At 37.2% G+C, this 22,436-nt stretch overlaps 1 long non-coding RNA gene and 1 pseudogene across 1 annotated transcript; both read left to right on the top strand.

Moving 5' to 3' along the window:
* The first annotated feature begins 1,312 nt into the window (after positions 1 to 1,312).
* LOC139705780 (uncharacterized) lies at positions 1,313 to 21,955 on the top strand. The gene is made up of 3 exons (XR_011707605.1): positions 1,313 to 1,432; positions 18,182 to 18,305; positions 20,876 to 21,955. It is a non-coding gene; the product is annotated as an uncharacterized lncRNA (long non-coding RNA).
* LOC114086426 (cyclin-H-like) lies at positions 5,566 to 15,767 on the top strand (annotated as a pseudogene).
* Positions 21,956 to 22,436: the final 481 nt, after the last annotated feature.

Below are 22,436 nucleotides of genomic sequence, written 5' to 3'. Positions count from 1 at the left end.
AGAATTACAGAATCTAAGATAGCATTTTGTGGATCCTTAATTCTCATATACTATTAATAGGGCTAATTACCAATGAATGTCCTTAAATGGTGTTAGAGTAAGAACCACTTCTCAAAAATTGTGAAATATGTAACATAATGGTAACCCTTGTTCTTCTGCTGATTTTTTGGATGCCTAGATAGGATTTAAATCCCATAATTATATTCATGCCATTTATGGAAGGTGTATGTCTGAGTAGCCATTAAAATATCTGATATTAAAATGGTCCCTGAATAAAGATGGTTCAGTTGACTATATTTTAGCTTATGATGGTGAAAAAGTGGTACACTTGCAGTAGAACTACTTCAAGTTTTGAATTTTAATCTTTAATCAGGATTAAGGATATGCAGTAAATACTTTTTTTTTTTTTTTTTTTAATACTGGGGATTTAACCCTGGGGTGCTTAACCACTGAGCTACATTTGCAGTCCTTTTAGTTTTTATTTTGAGACAACGTCTCACCAAGTTGCTGAGGCTGGCCTCAAACTTGTAATGCTTCTCTTAGTAGCTGGGATTACAGGTATGCATCACTGTGTCCAGTGTAAACTAACATATACTTCTTAGCAGTAGCAGTGAGCTGCAGCTCTCAGTAGGACATGTGATTGCAAAGATAAATAGCATTCTGTGTCACTAAGCTATGGTGTTCAATAGGTTAGATGTAGTAAATGCACATGTGTTTTGATTTAGGATATTTTTAATTTATGATAGTTTTATTGGCATGTAACCCCATTTTAACTTGAGGGGTGTCTATTTAAGTTGAGGAGCCTAAAATCTTAGCCTGTCACAAAGTCCTCTGAATTGAACTCATGAAATTTTATGCCATCAATAGTGAAAATTTACTGTACAATTTCTATGTTGTGAATCAGAAAATTATAAGAAAATAATTATGGGTTCCAGTATTGGGCAGGGGGAGGAGTCAGTCATCTAGCAAGTTGCTTGTTTTGTTCTGTTGTTTTTTGTTGTTGTTGTTTTTGTGTGTGTGTATGTTTTTTTCCCCTGTTGAGTGCTCAACAATCCCATTCCTCCTCTTCTGATATGTAGAATTTCTAGGTCTTAGGGTAGCTTTTGGAAAAAAAAAAAAAAACAAAACAACTCAGATTGTTTTGGTATCCAACAGCTGCTCATCCATCCTATGTATAGCCACTTTATTTGAGGATTTTATTTTAGTTTTTAATTTTTAAAGAGATGGGATCTTGCTTTATTAGAGATTAGCCTTAAACTCCTGGACTCAAGTTATCATCTTGTCCTTATCTTCCTGAGTAGTTGGGACCACAGGTTCATGTGCCTCCTTCTCACTCTTGGCTGATAAATTTTCAAATCACAATAAAATTTCAAGTGGAAGTTTCTTCAAGATGAAACCAAGAGCAAGTCTGTATAAAATTCTGATAGACTGGGTGAGTACAAAAATTTTTACTTCTACTTGCAAAATTGGATACACAGAAAATAAGAAAAAGAATGTTTAAATGACTGTTCTCTAAATATCAAACTGTACTTTTAGCTGTTATCACTCCCGTTCACTTTTTTTATACTGCAGTCTAAATACTGTCCATTTTATCTCATAAATGTTTTGTTTATCCTTTGCTCTTAATCCTTGCCCCACTGTGTTTTAGTTTAGGCCCTTATTTTCTCTACATCTTTCCTTTCAACTCCCCCTTAGGTTCTCTTCAAATTTGAAAGCCTTATAAAATCACTCTCCTGCTTATATATAAATAAACATACATATATCTGAACAGATGCACCTGAATATCATATGTACATAAAATTTTAATATTTAGCCTTTCACAGTCTGACCTCATCATTGCCTCATCATTTCTAGGTGACACTTGACACTCTAAACACACATGTCTCTGGGTCATTGAAAAGATATCTCTCATCATAAGCGGATATAAAAACCCATCTATCTTTTGGATTAGTCTTTTGTACATTTAAGGAAATGGTCAAGAAGTGTAGAGTACCCTAACAAAATTGTACTGACACTCCATAAGACTTGTCAGGTAGCTCTCTGACCTCCTTTTTAGGATATGGAGTTGAGCATTCTGTCAGTGTGGCATATCATTATATGTAATACAGCATTTGTTTCCATACTACAGTGAGATCCTTGAGCAGAGAGACTTTGTGTCCCCAGTGCATTATATTGACATCCATTCATAAATATTAAGAATTTATTACACATCAGACATTGTGCTAGGAGTTGGGGGATTATAATAGAACAAAAACAGACATTTTCAGAGTTAAAGTCTAGTATAGGAAGCAATCGCACTGCAGAATCATAACTGAGAAAAATAGTATGAAGAGACATGTATTGCTGTGAATCCATAGTAAAAAATACTAGTCAGGAAAGTCTTGCCTAAGGAAATGACATGATCTGAGAACTGAAGAATTAAACAAAGAAGAGAACTGAAATTCTGAGTTAAAGAAAAAATGACATAAATTCTGGGGCCAGAAAAATCATGTCATTCACTTCCCAGTTTGCCAAGAATAGGTGATATTGCTAGTAACAAGGCACATGCCTATAATCTACTATAAAAACTACTCAGGAGAGTGAGGCAAGAGGATTGCAAGTTAGAAGCCAGCCAAGGCAACTTTGTGAGAGACCCTGTCTCAAAAACCAAAAAGAAAAAAAGCAATAAAGCACCCCTGGGTTCAATCCCCAGTACCACCAAAGGGAAAAAAGAACAGTCCTTATTCACATAAGAGATGTCCTGTAAATGTCTTTAAGAAGTGTTTGAGCAGCAAATTACATGGTTACCCTATCTATGAGGGAATAGAAGAAGCATGGTAGTGCTGGTGCAAACAACAACAAATGAGAGGCTAGACCAGTCAGGACCTAAAGGCTAGGTAAAGAAGTACATTCTTCAAGACTGAAAAACCACTGAAGGATTTTAAACCAGGCCATGACTTGATGGGATTGGCGAATTGCAGAATTTACTCAACCTGTAAACCTCAAAAGAAAATAGAGGTGTATTACAGTAGGTAGAATAGTCTAAATTAGGAGATAAAAGAGGTTAGAATGACATGTTGTTGGACCAGGGTAATATAATGGAGGGTAGAGTGAAGTAGATTTGATAGGAAAATAGACTAAGACTTGTTAGGATTGGACTTTGTGTTGGAGGAAATGGAAAGTTGTACATTTGCAGCTGAATGATGACATTCTCTTAAAAATGTATTTGGAGAAGGGTAGGTGGGACAATCATTTGGTTTATAAGTTTCTTGTGTGAGGCTTTTATGTAGAAATGCAGATCTGAGACGTGGGATCTAGATTGAAAATAAAAGCTGTTAAGTTTGTAGGGGGAAATTAAAATCTTGAGTATACATGAATTAGATTTTGGATACAGGTTAGGGATGTGCAGTGAAGAAGTTCAATTCCATTTGGGCTAGGTAGAAGAAGAAAAGCCTTATAAGAAGCAGTATTCAAAAGGATATTATGAAGCTAGGCAGAGTAGCACATGCTTATAATCCCAGTGGTTAGGGATACTGAGACAGGAGGATCATGAGTTCAAAGCCAGCCTTAGTAACTTAGCAAGGCCCTAGGCAACTTGGTGAGACCCCATCTCTAAATACAAATGTAAAAATGAAAGGGCTAGGGATGGTGCTCAGTGGTTAACTGCAGCTGGGTTCAATCCCTGGTATCAAAAATAAAGTGTGGGGTGGGGATAGTATTGCGTTCCTGACAAGACAATAAGTGCTTCAAAGTAGTGGTAGACAGTGTCAAATGACATTGAGAAGTCATGTGAAATAAGTAAAAAATAGCCACTGGATTTGACAACATGATGGTCATAAGTGACAGCAAGAACTATTTTGTTGGAGTAAAAAGGAAAGAAGCCCAATTTGAATGGAATGTGATAAATGATGAAAGAATGGAATTCATGTGGAGCTCTCTTAGGTTTTGTTTGATTTATGTTTCAGATGGAGGTAATATTTAATATTGTATTATGTTAACTGATGTTCATATAGACTGGGAAGCAATAATTATAAAATTGTTACCTGTTAGTGTTTTCCAAAAGTACTGCTTCTAAGAAAACACCCTGAGTTAATCTGCGACAACAAGCTATCACCTATGATAGGACATAAGGCTGACTTTCAGAACTAACACTGACCCCAGTTAAATGGAAGGAATGACAATAAAATTATAGACATTGAAGTTAAAAACCCAGCACTTTTACTTTAAGACCGGTAAAACTTGCCTGGATGTTTTAAGTTTTACTGGATGTTTAAAACCAAAACTTGGAAACAAAAGAAAGTAAAAGGGCTAAAGAAAAAAATGGCCCATATTTTGGCCCTTGCCCTTTAAGATTAGCCAAAATTCAGGGAATGACAGGACTTCTCTAAGGACCCTGCAACTCCAGTAAGTCACCTGGCCTCCCAGGAAAGGAGTCAAGGAATGCACATTTTACAAAGAGGATTACTGAAGAGTGAAATGTCTCTGATGGTTCCAAGGGAAGCCAAATGTGGTCAGCAAGACCCTGACCCATCTGGTAGATGGCACATATAGTAGGAAAAAACTAAAGGAGCCAAAAGGCTTCTCATAAGTTCCCAAAAGTAATCCCTAAGGAATCTCAGCTGACTATTAACAGTAGATAGGTACAAGGTGAATGTTTTACCAACTTAATCTTAAACACCCAGTAGGAGAGTATAACCAAAACATAGTCATACATGGACATTTTAAAGAAAAGACAACTGTTCTTTTAATGTAACTTGAGATATACATTTGTGTCAGTCCCCCCCAAAATAATTAAAAGTGGGAGGCTGTAAATAAAGGGTTTGGGGCCTGAGGATGTGGTTCATTTGCAGCTGAATGATGACATTCTCTTAAAAATTTGTGTGCTTGCCTAGTGTAAAAATGTAGTGTGCTTGCCTAGCATGTGTGATGCACTGGGTTCAATCCTCAGCACCACATTAAAAACATAAACAAAATAAAGGTATTGTGTCTATCTATAACAAAAAAAAATTTTTAAAGAAAGGGTTCTTATACAGGAGTGCCTGATAACTACCTCAAAAGATGCTGCCAGAGTCACAAGTTTGTTCTGAGTCAATTTGAGACCTACAGATTTTCCTAATATCCTACATAGGTAAGCTCAATTTGTTTCTCACAGATATGATTCTCTAGCCCTGATATTTATCCCTCGAATTGGTCTAAAAGATGTAATGGGCCACATAAAAGCCCTACATATTTTACCAAGACAGTCCTGAGTGACACAGCTAAAGGAATCCTACTGACACAGGTAACAGTAATAAGAAGCTGTTTTACAGAGTAAATGGCAGTTCACAACTCAAGGAGACACCTTTGCCATTATAGAAACTAAATGTTGTGGATATGTCTAACAAATTTTACTAACGTTTCTAAAGCCTTAAAATTACCTCCACTCACAAATCAATGGCATTTCAGATCATACCTTCAGCTCTAATAAGTTACTGTCTTTGAGGTCTGGCTATAATAATGATTTTGTTTTTGTGCTAATTGTTTACAAAAACATTCAGTTACCTGTGAACTACTACCATAGACCTCTGGGCTGCCCTGATGCATGAGATGCCCACAGAATCCATGAAGTTTCAGATGGTCATAAAAATACAACCTGCCATGGAAATTCCATCTGACTTCTACACGGGCTCAGTAGATAAACCTCTGTAGAGGGATTCTGACTGCTATTCCCGTCTGTATACCCTCCAGCCAGCTTAAAGAAGATAGAGTGGTCATCACCCACTAATAGTAGTTAAGGTAGCTCATCAGAGGTGGAAATGAGGCAGGAGAAAGAATTAAAATGGACAGGCAGGAGACTTGGGGGCTCCTTCAAGGTCAGACCTCTGTGTAGTGGTGCTGAGAAACTATGGATACAAGCCTGACTTCATCAAGGTCAGGCCAACTCCTATGTAAGCACAGAAAGAGTTAAAAAAAAAAAACTGATAGTGAAACTGCCTGATACCCAGACCCCCTGCCAAAAAGGCACAGTAGCCTGACTAGAACAAAGAATAAATGAAGAGCTTGTGCCTTACCCAGGATTGGGTAGGGGAATAGTGCCCTTATAGATCTATATATACCCCTAGACAATAGCCACTCCTGCTATCTCTCTCTTGGGACCCCTACCCCTAGCCCTTTGGGAGCTCTACTTTCTTTCTGTTATTCTAATAAATTCTGTTACTTTTCTCTTAAAAAGGAAAGAAAATAAAAAAATGGAATTGGTCTAGATATCACTCAAGACCCTTTAATGGGAGGAGGGAGGAGGATTTTTTTAATTGTTTGATTTTTGAGAGATTTGATGATTTTTATCTGCTTTGGTGAAAGACTTAACATGTTTCAAAGACAATGGGAAATATTATTTTGAGAGTGGTTTAATATATGAGAAAAGAGTTGGGTATAAAAATTAGCTGGAAGGATTGGTACACATTAATCATTCAGAAAAGTAAACAGTAGTTAAGTCCAATTAGAAAAATGACTTTTCTATTTTTTTAATCAGGAACTGAACAATAACATTGTTCATAGTTGTGGGCTCTGGGTAATCACTTCATTGACTTAATTTGAGATTTTCTGAGATCCTGCTAGTACACCATTTATATGCCTCATTCTCTACTAATGCTTGAAAATTCCATTGGTATAAATCTATTTTAAAGCATATATTCCTCTTCCTAGGAATATTTTTTTAAAAGTGTTTAAAAGTGCCAAAATTTAGAATTACCTGAGAAGATGTACAATAAAATGCTGAAGCTGAACCTCAAGAGATCCTATTCCTTTTTTTTTTTTTTTTTTTTGAGGTGGAGCCTTGGCATATGCATTCTTTAAAAGCTCCCCAAGGTGATTCTGATGTACATTATTGTTGAAAAAGTTGCCATCATCCTATCAACCCTGCATTGATTCATATAACATTTTATCTAGCAGTGTGAAGAGGCCAGTACATTTATAAAGCAGTGGTACTTAGTGGCAGTTGGAGGGGGACTTTGCCCCACATGGAATGTTTAGCAAAATCTGGAAACATTAGTTTCCTTGACTTTGAGGAAGTTGGTATTACTTATTTGCTGGAGATCCTACCAATGCACCAGGCAACTTCCTCCTGACCTCAACAAAGAATCATCTGATCCAAAATGATGGTAGTGTCCCTGTTGAGATGTTTTCCTGTGAAAAATGGAAAGCCAGATTGTATTTTTAGTGAACTCTTAATGGGAGGGGAGCTTGTTTGATAAGTGTACTAATGAATATGAATCTATGCTACCTCACAACCTTGTTATCAGTGCTTATAACGGGCAACAAAAAGTTTCAAAATACATTGTGCAGAACTAAGAAATGTAAATAGCATAATAGGCTGGTTACAATGTTATTTTCCTTGTCAAAAATTTATAGTGCAACTAAAAATCTTATTGCTGTAAATTTGTTGCAATGACTTGGGAAATTAATAGGCAGTAGCCATTGTATTGCAGCTGAATGTAATGCCAACCTTATAATTCAAGAATTTCACTTGTAAGTATATACCCATTGAAATGAATGCTTATGTCTACTAAAAGTCTTGTATAATAATATTTAGCAGTTTGATTCATTATAGCCCCAAACTGGAACAAAGCGAAGACTTTGATATACACATAAAATATATATGGGGATTATATGTATATATATATACATATATATTATGTACACACACACACACACACACACACACAGAATACTACTCACCAATTAAGAAGAAGCTGCTATGTGAATAACATGGGTGTATCTCACAGTCATTGTGTTGAGTGATATAGACACAAAAGAATTCACATCCCTGGGTTTAATCCCCAATACATCACCCCCCAAAAATGGCAGGTGCACTGGTGCACTCCTGTAATCCTAGGGACTTGGAAGGATGAAGCAGAAAAGGATTGCAAATTCAAGGCCAGCTGCAGCAATTTTGTGAGGCCCTCAGCAACTTAGCACGACCCTGTCTCAAAAGAGATGGGAATGTAGCTGAGAGAGAGAGTGCCCCTGGGTGCAATCTCTGGTGCAAAAGAAATAAAAATTTACATTGCACAATTCCATTTGTATTAAATTCAAGAATAGGCAAAAATAATTTGTGATGATAGAAGTCATGATAATAGTTCTCTGTGGTTGGTATGAACTTATTAGGGACACAGGGAGCCTTCTGAAGAAATAAAAATTTTCTGTTATATTGGTCTTGGTGGTTTGTACATTGGTGTCTATTATGAAAAAATACATCAATGTCAGGTGCAATGGCATACACCTATAATTCCAGTGACTAGGAGGCTAAGGCAAGAAGATTTCAACTTTAAGACTGATCTGGAAAACTTTCTCAAAATTAAAATGACTAGGGTGTGGCTCAGTGGTATAGACCTTGTGGGTTCAATCTTTACTATACACATACACTTGTGGACACACACACATAAAAATCATCAAGCTGACCATTTAAACTTGGTAAACTTTATTGTAGATTTGTTTCACCCTGATCCTTAAAGGTGAGAATGAAACAGGAAAGCCAATTTTTAACCTCTTGAGGTCTTTTGTCAAATAATTGGTTAAATACAGGGTCAGCTACCTGATATTGCTCAAAAAACAAACAACTGAATGCATTTTGTTAAAAATACATATGGGGGGACAGGGTTGTGGCTCGGTGGTACAGCACTTGCCTAGCATGTGTGAGGCAGTGGATTCGATTCCCGGCACCACATAAAAATAAAAACAAATAAAATGAAGGTTTAAAAAAAGTGCATATTGGATTTAGAGTCAGACTTAGTTTTGAATCACAGCTTCATCCATAATTAGTTATATGAATGCATTCAGTAAGTCACTTATTTGCCTACTTTTTGTGACCATAGAAGAAAAGTTTAGTGATTTAAGAGAAATATAGAAAACTCTGTTCTTTGTTTGGCCTTGATTCGTGGTCTGCCACCACTGAGAAATGCCCACACATGTGCAGGGGTGGCCTCAGCAGCTAGTAATTAGATATTGATATAGATATGTATTAGGTGACCTACCACCTCTGACTTCAGCCAGATAGACAACTGAACCCTAACTGGAACAATCAGGTTTTCATGAGAATTTAAATTTTGAATTGAAAGAAGTTTGTCAGGCTACTTATCATTTGAACTAAAAAGATGTAAAGTTAGGCCAGGGCTGCCTAACTTTTGGTAGCAAGCATCATGTGGAAAATCCAGGAGTTTTTTTGAAGGACAAGAATAATTTCACATTGCTTACTGTGTCACTCAGGGTTGTAAATGTTAATAACTCTAAAATTGATAGTTATCCCTACTTTACAGGTAAAGTAGATGCAGAAGCTGAATAAACTTGGGATGTAGCTCAGTAATAGAGCACTTGCTTAGCATGTACAAGGTCCTGGGTTCAATTTGTAGTACATGCCCCCCCCACCACCAAACACTTAAATAAAATGCTAAATAAAACCTAGGCGGTTTGACTCCTGAGCCCATGCTTTCATGAAGACGTGCTGACATATCAGACCCAGTTCTATTAGTTGCATAAGTTCCTAATGACTTTCCAATTCCTGATCCTAATTCCTTGGGTCTGCTCACTCATCATTTATCCTTGTGAAATTTCATGTTTTTGCTTAACTTAAGCCATCTTGAGTGGATTTCAACCAATTCCAACTGAGAGAGTCCTGTCCCAGTTTGACTCTGAGTCTGGTTACAAATACGAACCAGAGAGAAATTAAAACTGGCAAAAATCAAGGTGAGTTAGTGGGTAACATTGACTTCCCACTATAAAATGAGAACTTAGTTTGCATTATGTAGATATGAATCTTTTATTTAGGCTATCTCCAATAATGTTTTGAAACCCAGATAATACAGTCACTGAGTAGAACATTAGGGAACTTGATAACCAAGAATTTAAAATGTCAAGTGTATGTATGGATTTCTGTATATGGAGTTTTGAAAAGTACATTGGAAAGGGGGGAATTTTAAATAAGGTTTCCAGATGAAATAAGAATGGAGCAAATTTGGAAATTCGCTCCAAATTTGATCAATTTGAATTATTGGATACTATTTCTGCCTATAGCCCAGGGCCTGAGAATTTAAGACCGGACTAAGAAATCGCTCAAGGGGCATGTTGAATTGCAACATAACTTTTTGCCACGTTGTTTCTAACATGGAAATTTTTACACAAAATGCCAGAAAGTGAAATCTTAACAACAGGAACAGTACTCTCAAGAAAGAGCAAAAGATATTAAAGAATTCCAATTCTTCAGTTCTCTAAAATATTTTCTATTGCCTATTCCTTTCCATGCATCACAGAAATATGATGATACCTTCCTTATATGTTATCTATCAATAGCCACTAGGACTGGAATACACTGTGTGTACAAAGATATTACTAAAGGACAAGCTTCCACAATCAAATTTATGCTTTTGTTTGCTTTGAAGCTAAAACAGAGAACAATGTAAAGGAAGACTAATAGCTGTTGCTAAGAAATAGAAGTCCAGAAAAATTTACAACTTAAGGAAAAACCTCACCCATCAAGTTCTTCAGCTTTAGCTAAATATAAAAGTTATCTCCCTAAGAAAAAATTGGCAAGCCATCCTCTAGGATAGTGCAGTTGCATGCTAAAAACTTCAAAGTCTGCAATAGACCCAGACCACAGACAATCTCAACTCTTCAGAAACTTCCCATTGTCCAATACAAAGGAATCTTCACCAAACAGAAGGAAAGAAACTTAGTGTCCCTTCTCAGGGTTGGCCCTGAAGACTATAAAAGGGAATCCAAATCAAATGTAGCAAGATTTGCTAGTAATTAGTGCTCTAATTGCTAGTAATTAGTAATTAGATTTCTTAAATCAAAAAACCCTGTCTCAAAGACAAAGAAGAACTGGGGATATAGCTCAGTGGAAGAATACCCCTAGTTTCATACCCTAGTACTAAAAACAAAAACAAAATAACAGCAATGTAACAAAAACCTATCTTTATAGAATAAAGTGTACAATCTGGTAGACCTGCTATGAGAAAGAACATGGTAATAGTATCCTGCCTGATTTTCACACTTCCATGTTTGCCCTGTCTCTAACCAACTACTCTCGTCATAGAAACTAAAGAGGCTTTTTACAAATACAAAACAGATCATATTGCTTCACTGCTTAACACTCTTTCAGAAAAATTCAACCTCCTTTCCATTGAATCTAACAAGGGCCTGCATGATCTCACTTTAGTCTGTCTCTCCAAAGTCCTCTCGCCTGTCGGTCTCCCCTGCTCATTATGTTCCAGCCAATTGGCTTCCTTTCCTTCCTTTCTGTCCTCAATCCTGCTGAATTCTTTTCCTTTCCCAGGCTTTCCCTATGATTCTTTCAGTGCCTGGAATGCTTCTCTCAGATCTTCCCATGTGGGGCTCTTGTGACAAGACCCCTTCAGGTCTGGGATCAGGTATCACTTCCTTAGATGGCCTTCGTCCTTCACTTTTTCTAGTTACTGTTTATTTCCTTCTTATTAATGATGATGATTTACAATTACCTCACTTTGTTGTTTACTTGTTTGTTGTCTTTTCCCTTACTTGTAGGTAAGCTCCCTGATAACCTGATATGATAACACATCTGAAAAAGCTAAAGATATGTCTGGGCATGATGGAGCATGCCTATAATCCCAGCAACTCAGAAGACTGAGGCAGGAGGATTTCAAGTTTGAGGCCAAGCCTCCACAACTAATTGAGGCCCTAAGCAACTTAGCAAGATCCTGTCTCAAAATAAAAAAATAAAAAGGGTTGGGGATGTAGCTCAGTGATAGAGTGTCCCTGAGTTTAATCCCCAGTACCCCCCCCCCCCAAAAAAAAAGTTAAAGATATGTTAAAAATAAATCTTTCAGCATTTTTTAAAAGAAGCAATTAATATTACAAGTGAAGCACAAAATTTACAGACAGAACATAAAGTCACTGTGCCTTATGAATCTCATATAGACATAACTATCAGAGTGGTAAGAGTGGAAATAGCATGAGTACAACATGCCTACTGTAGAAGGGGGCATTATTGATCCTGTATCATCCCTTCTCCCATACCATAGTGATCATATAGTTCCTCTTTAGAGATCAGCTGATTAACCTAAATTAATCAGGTAATCCCAATCTCCCCATCAGTCTAATAAATTTATGACATTTCCTATGCCATAGCAGAGGTTAAGGAATGGGCATATGACCCAGTTTGGAGTACAACAAAACAACAACAACAACAAATGAGAGGCTTGTTTAGGAATTCAGAAAAAAGAAATTTATTTGAATGTGAAAGATCAGACAGTGGATCCTTTTTCCCTCTCTGGCATTGAGTGTGACATTGTGAAACCAAGAACAGTCACACTTCTTTTGCCCCCACAAGATAAGCAATCTAAGCATGAAGAAATGACACAGAGGAAAAGAGAAGTGAGGGAACCATAGAGAAATGCAACCAGAGCTGCTGGATAAAGCTGTCTATAAGCTTCTCATAAACTGCTTTTAATTGTGCAGTTCTTATTTCTTAAGCCAGGTGGGATTTGGATTACTTGAAGGTGAGACAGCCTAATAAAAATCCTACCATCTCTTAACGAAAAGTCAAGCAATAAGATCCAAAACATGTAAATGAAGAAATAGTTGTCAATATATGGCACTAAGAAATATGGAACTTTCTAGCAAAAGAAACAACTTTAAATAGCTGATAACCATGTGTTTCTAAGAACTAGAGATGGAAAGAAGAGAGATGAGACATAGGCTGTATTTTTAACTGGAAATTTTAATTATTTTTAAATCTGATGAAATTTAGGATTTTAATTGAGTTCCTTTTTAAAATTGTGTTTTAAATTACTAAAAATGGAGGACATTTATAAATATACTGTATTTGGTGTTTGAGAGGTAGAAAGTGATCCTAGAGAAGTAGGGAACATAAAGTCCACAAAAGGAAAAGCAGTCTTAATAAGAATTTTGAAGTTGTCTTGTTTTTAAGTGCCTAATGGCTAGTTTTTTATTTTTAAAATATTTTTCTTCAATATTTAGGTGTATCCTATGCTACAAAAACACTGAAAAAGTAGCAACCAATCAAAAAACTGAATGCTTGTGAAAATAGATTTCTTAAATCAAAATGGACATATTTATACATGATATGATTATTGTAGCCCATTCCTAAATGGTAAGAATGTGGGTTTTTTCTTTTCTTAAATTGATAATATTTTCCCCAAATAATATTTTTTTAAAAAAATTTTTAGATGTAGATGGAAACAATATCTTTTATTTATTTTTTTAATAATTTTTTTAGAGAGAGAGAAAAAAAATTTTAATATTTATTTTTTAGTTTTTGGCGGACACAACATCTTTGTTTGTATGTGGTGTTGAGGATCAAACCTGGGCCGCACACATGCCAGGCGAGCGCGCTACCACTTGAGCCACATCCCAGCCCACAATAACTTTGATTGATTGATAGATTGATTTATCTTTATGTGGTACTGAGGAACGAACCCAGTGCCTCACACACGGTAGGCAAACACTCTACCACTGAGCCACGCCCACAGCCCCTTCCCCAAGTAAATTTATAACCCCATGTTCTACTTGTGAAATACTTCACTGTTTCTATGTGTAAGCAAATGTATTATTCACCAACAAATTTTCAGAGCACTCTTACAATCATTCTGCATAAAATTCCAGATATTTTATCCTTAACTCCTCTTACTTCTAATACACTTTGCATCTTTTCTCATTCAGATTTCCAATTGTATCTGATATTTTAGTGAAGTGTTTCCACAACCATTTTTTATTTGTTCTTTTTAGTTATACATGACAGCAGAATGTATTTTGACATATTATACATACATGGAGTATAACTCCCCATTATTGTGATTGTAAAAGATGTGGAGCTACACTGATCATGTAGTCATATATGAACCTAGGAAATTAATGTCCAATTCATTCTACTGTCTTTCTTATTCCCATCCCCACACCCTTCCCTTCATTCTCCATTCTCTAATCTAAAGTACCTCTATTATCCCTACCCCTGCCCTTTGTTTTGGGGGATTGGCTTATTTCACTTAGCATGATAGACTGCACTTCCATCTATTTACCAGCAAATGCCATAATTTCATTTCTCTTCATGGCTGAGTAATATTCCATTGTATGTATGTGTATATATCACATATTCTTTATCCATTCATCTGTTGAAGGGCACCTAGGCTGGTTCCATAGCTTAGCTCTTGTGAATTGAGCTTCTGTAAACATTGGTGTGGCCACATCACTGTAGTATGCTAATTTTAAGTCCTTTGGGTGTATACCAAAGAGTGGGACAACTGGGTCAAATGGTGGTTCCTTTCCAAGTTTTCTGAGGATACTCCATACTTCTTTCCAGAGCAATTGCACCAATTTGCAGTCCCACCACAAAGTATGCTGTAGGGTGCAGTGACATGGATCAAGGTTTTTGATTGCCTCATGGTTATGGTGCGTAGCTTGTGCTGGGAAACCCTGTGCAAAAGTATAGGTTAAGATTGCCCAGTTGCTTCTGTATCCTGGTGGAGTAACATCTGCTGTAATCTTTTGGGGGGCACCAGGGATTAAACTCAGGGGCATTCCATCATTGAGCCACATCCTCAGCCCTATTTTGTATTTTATTTGGAGATAGGGTCTCACTGAGTTGCTTAGCACCTGATAAATTGCTAAGGCTGGCTTTGAACTGTGATTCACCTGCCTCAGCCTCCTGCTGGGTTTACAGGTGTGTGTCACCATGCCTGGCTTTTTTTTTTTTTTTGTCCAAGCTTTCTGGGCCTGGACCTGGATGCTCCGATATACCACAACAGCAGCCAAGAGAGACATTGGACTTTTGCCACTGAGGAGCAGCTGGCCCATCTGCAGGCCAACACTGATCACAAATTCAAATGCAAAGTGGTGGCAAAGGGGAAGTTTTTCCAAATGATCCAGTCTTTCTTGAGCCTCATGGAGAAAGGACGCTCTGCAAATACTATTAAAAAGATTACTAGAATTCTGTTCAGTGTTTAAGCCAGCAATGCCATGGTCTGCTGTGGGTACAACTTGCATGTATTTCAAGCATTCAAGTTTTATCAATAACTCTGTAATGGAATATCACCCATGGATAATATTGCTTACTTGTTCATTTTGGGCTTGTAAAGTAGATGAATTCAATGTGTCTAGTCCTCAGTTTGTTGGAAACCTTCTAGAGAATCCTCTTGGACAGGAGAAGGCACTGGAACAGATTTTGGAATAGGAGCTACTCCTTATAAAACAGCTTAATTTTCATCTTATTGTCCACAATCATTATAGACAGTTTGAGTGCTTCCTCATTGATATAAAGACCCACTATCCCATGTTGGAGAATCCAAAGATTTTGAGGAAAACAGCTGATGACTTTCTTAGTAAAATTGCACTGACTGATGTTTATCTTTTATACATACCTTCTCAAATTGCCTTGACTGTCATATTATCTAGTGCTTCCACTAGATAATTGCTAAGGGATTGCTATGAAAAGGTATTTATCAGAGAGTCTAATGCTGAGAGAATAGAACTTGCTTGTCACAGTTACTATATAATGAAAATCATGAGAAACTTAGTGAAAAAGTATCATTCACCCAGATCTGAAGAAGTTGTCATTCTAAAACAGAAATTAGAGCGATGTCATTCTGCAGAGTTTGCACTTAATGTAATTACAAAGAAGAGGAAAGGCTATGACGATGATAATTAGGTATCAAAGAAACCCAAACATGAGGAAGAAGAGTGGACTGATGATGACCTGGTAGATTCTAACTATTTGAAGTCAATATGTCAGTGCTAACTAATTAGCAGAAGTAGAAAGCATATCTGGCACTTTATTCAAAAGTATAATTTGAAAAAAATCAAAATATATTAAACTTTATTACTTTAATAAAAAAGAAAGAAAGATTGCCCAGTTGCTATAGTGACACCCTGCCCTGGAAACTGTGCAAAGACTCAGAGTTATAAGTCTTAACCTTGAAACTCAGACACTAGCTCCCAAGAATAGGGGATTCTGAGCTTAGCAAGATAACCATAATACTTGTCAATGCTGTGACCTTTAAGCCTATCTGCTTTGCAAAAACTTTTTGACAAATAACCTTTTGATGATAAAACCTATACAATAAACATGCGGAGCCAGTTCTGGGTCACATTCTCAACCAGAGATCGGATTCCCACCTGATTCAACTTTCTCTCTTAATGTTTGTGTGCTTTTCTTAATCCCCTATCACCTCTTGCCAGTTTCTGAATTAATGGTCGCTGCAGGTCATGGCAGTATGTCACATAATATTTTATACAGGAAAAACAGTTGCAGCTGGTCAAAGTATCACACACCCGTGACCCCAACCACTCCGGAGGTTGAGGCAGGAGTATCACAATTTCAAAGCCTCAAAACCAGCCTCAGAAATTCAGTAAGGCCCCAAGCAACTTAAGGAGACCCTGTCTCAAAATAAAAAGGACAGGGGATGTGACTCAGTGGCAAAGCACTTCTGTATTCATTTCCCAGTAACGAAGAAGAAAAAAAAAGTTGGAGACATAATGAATAATCTTTTCACCTCACAAAAATAAAATGTCCATTTGAGAGGAAAGTAATGCCTGAAATACAGCCTGCATCCAGTCAACATGTAGTTTTGAATTTGCTGCCAGAGATAAGAGGCATCCTTTATAATTCATACAAATGTTCTATTATGTTTCAGTAGTGATCAAGATTGAAGGCAAAAATTAAAAAGCAATAGAAGAGTATACAGAATATAATCAATTTCAACTTAGACTGTTGAAGTACTCACTGAGTGTTAGGCACTGAGATCACAGAGATGAGGAATTTACTGGGCTCATAATGAGTAGGGAAACTCAGCTAGTTTGCACAAGACTACTTCAGTTTGCCTGTTTTTTCATTATCCTGTCTCATAGCATCCCCTTTCACTGTCATATGTCTCTGAGTTTGGATGATAAATTATATACTTGATGATAAATTATATATATATAAACCTGGCATGGTGACACACACCTATAATCCCAGGAACTCTTGAGGCTGAGATAGAAGGATCACAAGTTCAAGGCCAGCCTCAGCAATTTAGCAATGCCCTAAGCAATTTAGTGAGATCCAGTGTCAAAATATAAATAAATAAATAAATAAATAAATAAATAAATAAATAAATAAATGATTGGCTCGGTGGTTAAGGACCTCTGGGTTCAATCCCTGGTACCAAAAAACAAAAATAAAAAATTATGTACTTTATATAATTGGAAATGCTGTATACTTTTATGACTGGCAATGCAATAGGTTTTTTTTTTTTTTTTTCAAAAGCAGCATCCAACAAACATGTGAGCAATACATTGTGCTAATACTTTGCAATGGTTACTAGAAGATAAGAATTTTTCAGCTTCATTATAGTCTATGGGACCACTATAGTGTATGCAGTTTGTCACTTACAGAAAAGTCATTATTCTGTGTGTGGCCATATTGTACATACACACATATATACATGGAACTGCCTTGAATTTTTGCTTCAGCCAGGGCATTCTGCCTCAGAATATTCTCCCATGTCACTTCTGTAAAAATTCTAATAACTGAGTTGGCCACATTCTGCCAGGGAATATCAAGTGTGATGAGGTCCTCATTGACAATGGGACAATTCTGATCTAACCCCCAAATCCCCTCTAACTTAGTTCATTTGTATTTGTGTTATAATATGAAATTATTTTAGTCTTGTCTCTTGTTCCTTTCACAGAGGTAATACCCTTGGAATTTTATGAGTGTTAGGAGTGCCTTATTATTCATAATGAATCCCAGTATTCGTTTGTTTTTCGTTACTATAATAAAATACTTAAGCAGGCTAGTTTGTAAAGAAAAAAGCTCATAGTTAGCTCATAGTTCTGGAGATTCAAGGGCCCACATCTAGTTATGGCCTTCTTGTCTTGTAGGAAGAATCTTGAGGCAACATAGGGCAAAAAAACAGGGAGTTAGCCTATATGTTCCCTCCCCTCTCTCTCTCTCTCTATTTCTCTGGTAGCAGGAATTGAACCCAGGGATGTTTTATTGCTGAGTTATAGCCCTAATCCTTTAAAATTTATTTATTTATTTTATATTTTTTCAGTTTTCGGTGGATACAACATCTTTATTTTATTTTTATGTGATGCTGAGGATCGAACCCAGCGCCCCGTGCATCCCAGGCGAGCGCAATACCACTTGAGCCACATCCCCAGCCCCTTTAAAATTTATTTTTTTATTTTGACATAGGGGCTCACTAAGTTGTTTGGGGGCTTTGCTAAATTGCTGAAGCTGGCTTTGAACTTGCGATCCTCCAGCCTCAAACTTCAGGGATAATGGAATTACCAGCATGTACCACCATGCCCCACTGGAGGTTAGTATTTCAACATATGATTTTAGCAGAGATACAAGCATTCAAATCATAGCGCCATCTTACTGTCTGCATTCTCAGACCACTTCTTATACCAGCTATCACTTTGGATGTTCCAGTAGTAGAAGATGACATTAAGTTAGGAGTATAAGAAGTCCATTGAAAAACCGGTAAAAGGGAAAAAACTACTAATTAGGAAGGGAAAAGATGGGTACCATGGCCACACCCGTAATTGAAGGTACTTGGGAGGCTGAGGCAGAAGAATTACAAGTTTAATGTTGGAGATGTAGCTCAGTAATAAAGCATGCCTGGGCTCAATTTCCAGTAATGGAAAAATAAATTAGGAAGGAAAATATCAGATTCTACTGCAGATCTGAAAAAATTTTAGCCAACCCAATGTGGAACTGGGAAGAACGTTTGCCTCTTAGGGTAATCCTACATTAGACAGAAATGACTATGCCCTACCACCACTGCCATGCTCAGTCATTGGCTGAGGGCTGGCAAGGAAGAGATGGCCCCAACAGGAATGCTAGAATAGATCTTGAAAATGATGCATGTTGAGGTAGTTAGCTTAATGGTATTCAGTGCAGCTGAATGGCAAATTTTATCAAAAGGGGATATAAAAGTGTATACCTTCATGGCTGCTCCACTGATCTAGCCTGAGAAGGCTCACAGGTTACCTGCAACTAGTAATAAAAGAACTAGACTGTGGTGGGCAGGGGGGGATTGGAGGTGTAGTTTGGTGGTAGACTGCTTGCCTAACATGCACAAAGCCTTGTGTTTTAAATGTTAGGCTGAAACAAGGCAGGTGAGTTGAAAGCTGATGAGGAAGCAGTTAGAACACTAGATCTTCCCAAATGCTGGTCACTAGGCAAAGGCCAGCTATCAACTGAGATTTTGTTGGTACACAGTCACAACCATTCATTTACATACTGTCTATGGCTCTTTTTATTTTTATTTTTTTAAACTACAATACAGAGTTGATTAAATTTGAAAATATTTACTCCCTGGTCTTTTAGATGAAAGTCAGCTGAGTCCTGATATATGCTTTTGAGATTATTTACACTTTCTTGTTAAGGTTATTTATATCTATTGTATCTCCATGGTAGAAGAACTATTTAATGATCCACTGCTATTTATCTCTTCCCAACTCTACATTCAGGGGAAGCATGTTACTAGCTTGAAATTTTTCATTGTAGAAGTTTTTTTTTTTTTTTTTTTCCTACTGAAATGAGCAAATAGTACAATCTGGGTCTTTTCCTCTTTGGGAAGCTGGTTGTTAAGCAGTTACTAGTAGTGTTTTTCCCTGCATGGTAAGAATTAGAGATTGAATTATGTACCCTCCCCAATTATATATGTTGAAGTCCTAACATCTAGTATCTCAGTGAGAATGTATGTGGAATAAGGGCCTCTCAGGAGGTAATTAGGTTTAAATAAAATCTTTAGGGTGGGCCCTAACACAGCATGACCGGGAGTCTTCTTAAGAAGAGGAAATTTAGACACAAATACAGACAGAAGACCACATGACATCACAAAGAGAAAACAGCAATTGATAAGCCAAGGACAGAGGCCTAAGAAGAAACCAACCTTAATGACACCTTGAATCTTAGACTACAAGCCTCCCAAACTGTGAGAAACAAAATTTCTGCTTACTAAGCCATACAGTCTATGGTATTTTGTTACAGCAGCCTTAGCAGACAGATATAGTAAGTAACCTGAGAAAGTCAAAGTCCCTGCAGAAGTAAATTTGTCAAAATGACCCTAGGAGCTTTGATCTATGTCAATCTGCATCCCACTCTTTACCCCAATTGTGTTCTGGTAGCACTTAATTGGGGAATCTGATCTTTAAAAACTTGCTTTTGGGACTCCTTGAAGACCAGTTCCCTCAGGAAATAGTAAGTGTTAGAACCAGGGGTGTATCAAGACAGTACAACTTTTCTTCCTCTCACTTTTCTGTATCTGGCTCCCTCACTACTCATTCTTAAGGTGAAGTGAGGTTAATAAGCAGAATATATAGGTAATGACAATCTAAGAGAACATCCCAAGAGTGATAGGGATTCCATCAATCAGCCATCTGAGTGACACACCAAGTTCCCTTTTGTTTAGGAAAAACTTTTTATTTAGATGGTCCTTCAGAGGAGGAGGCAAGTAACATGAATGCATAACTCCCTGGGTAGTTTTAACTTTGGTTATAAAAGTTCTGTGTGTCTTGATAGGACATTTTAAGAGGGAAAGACAAACCAATCAGGAAAGTTAACAGTGCAAGACCTAAAGAGAATAGATATTGTTGGTACACAGTCACAATCATTCATTTACAGAATATAGTCAATGTTTTTTCATGCTGCTGTGGTGTGAATGTGTCCCCCCAAAACTCACACGTTGAAATAAAAGTGCCAAGCTGATAGTAATAAGAGCTGAATCCTTTAGGAGGTGATTAAGTTAGGAGGGCTGAATCTTCATGGGTGGAATCAGGGTACTTATAAAAGGGCACAAAGAAGTGGGTTTGCTCTCTGCCAGCCTTTCACCATGTAAGTACAGAGCCCTCATACTTTTTTTTTTCTCTGCCTTCATAGGACATAGCAAGAAGTTTGAGATGCAGAGGTTCTTCCATTCAGCCACCCAAACATCATTGTAGAAACTCTGTAGGCTTCTCCAAGAATACTGGACCCGGAGGAAGAAAATTTGGGAATGGCATAAGGAGCAGGCACTAGATCAGAATACAAAGCTTTGCTCCAAATTTATGACTTTGAGCTGTTGACTAACTCTCTCTGGCTTTTGGTTTCCTGATCTATAAAGTGGAGATGAAAGATTTAGATGATCCCTCTGGTATCTTCTAGCTCTAAAATTCTGTGATCTCAGGTTCTACATGGTGATAAAGCATTCTGTATCTGTCCAACCATGCCAGTGATTTAATCTACCGTTTATAAGCAAGCCAGGATGTGACAAAAAATGATACAATTATTGACTCAGCATTTTACATTGTCTTTGACCCTGAAAGCATATTCCATTTTCAAATTGGCTACATTATTCTCTAGTCAGAAACCAAGAATTATGCCATTATTGCCTTGTTTATCTGGCATAAATAAGAAATATTCATGTTATTTGAAAACTCTTGATTTCTAGTACAGAAATACAAAATTGATCAGAAATCTGATACATCTGCTGACTAGTAGTTGTTTCTTGTGATGATGCTGAAATCCACTGAATTATATACTTTAAAAGAATGAATTTCATGGTATGTGAGTTATATTTCAATTTTTGAAAGTTGCCAAATAAATGAATGAATCACTCCACTAGTTGAATTTTTGGTTGCAGAAGTAAGGGAATTTATGTTGAAATTTTAAAATTCTAATTTCTGATGCTCAGAATAAAACAACAGTGATAATAGAAACTGACCATCAAAATAAAATATAAACAAAGATAATATAAATCAAATATCTGTTAGTCCACTTATTGTTAGGAAATGCTAAAGATGCCTGGTAAACAGAAGACATGGAAGCATACACCTATAATCCAAGCTACTAAGGGAGGCAGGAGGATTGCAGTTTAAGGCCAGCCTGGGAAATTTAGTGAGACCCTGTCTCAAAATAAAATAAATATGACTGGGAGGATAGCTTGCCTAGCATGCATTAGGCACTGGGCTCGTTCCCCAGTATACCGTCCCCCGCCCCCCACACACACACCAAAGAAAAAAGAAAGAAAGGGTAATTTGTGCCCAGCTTGGTGGGGCACATTGTAATCCCAGTGGCTCAGGAGGCTGAGGCAGGAAGATTGTGAGTTTAAAGCCAGCAAGGCACTAAGCAACTGAATGAGACCCTGTATCTAAATAAAACACAAAATAGGGCTGGGGATGTGGTGGCTCAGTGGTTGAGTGCCCCTGAGTTCAATCCCCAATAATCAAAAAGAAAAGGTATTTGGCATACATTATTTTTCTTTTTTGGTACTTGGGATTGAATCCAGGGGTGCTTCACCACTGAGATATATCTCAGCCCGTTTTTTTTTGGCACAAAGTCTCTCACTAATTTGCTTAGGGCTTTACTAAATTGCTGAGGCCAGCTTTTTGTTTTAGCCTCCTGAATTGCTGGGATTACAGGTGCAGACCACTGGGCCCAGCTACATTTTAAGATTTTGACA

Source organism: Marmota flaviventris, chromosome 5 (genome assembly GCF_047511675.1).
Source record: "Marmota flaviventris isolate mMarFla1 chromosome 5, mMarFla1.hap1, whole genome shotgun sequence".
NCBI lineage: Eukaryota > Metazoa > Chordata > Mammalia > Rodentia > Sciuridae > Marmota > Marmota flaviventris.
The sequence above is the reverse complement of the archived record's forward strand: the minus strand, read 5'-3'. Positions and strand labels throughout refer to the sequence as shown.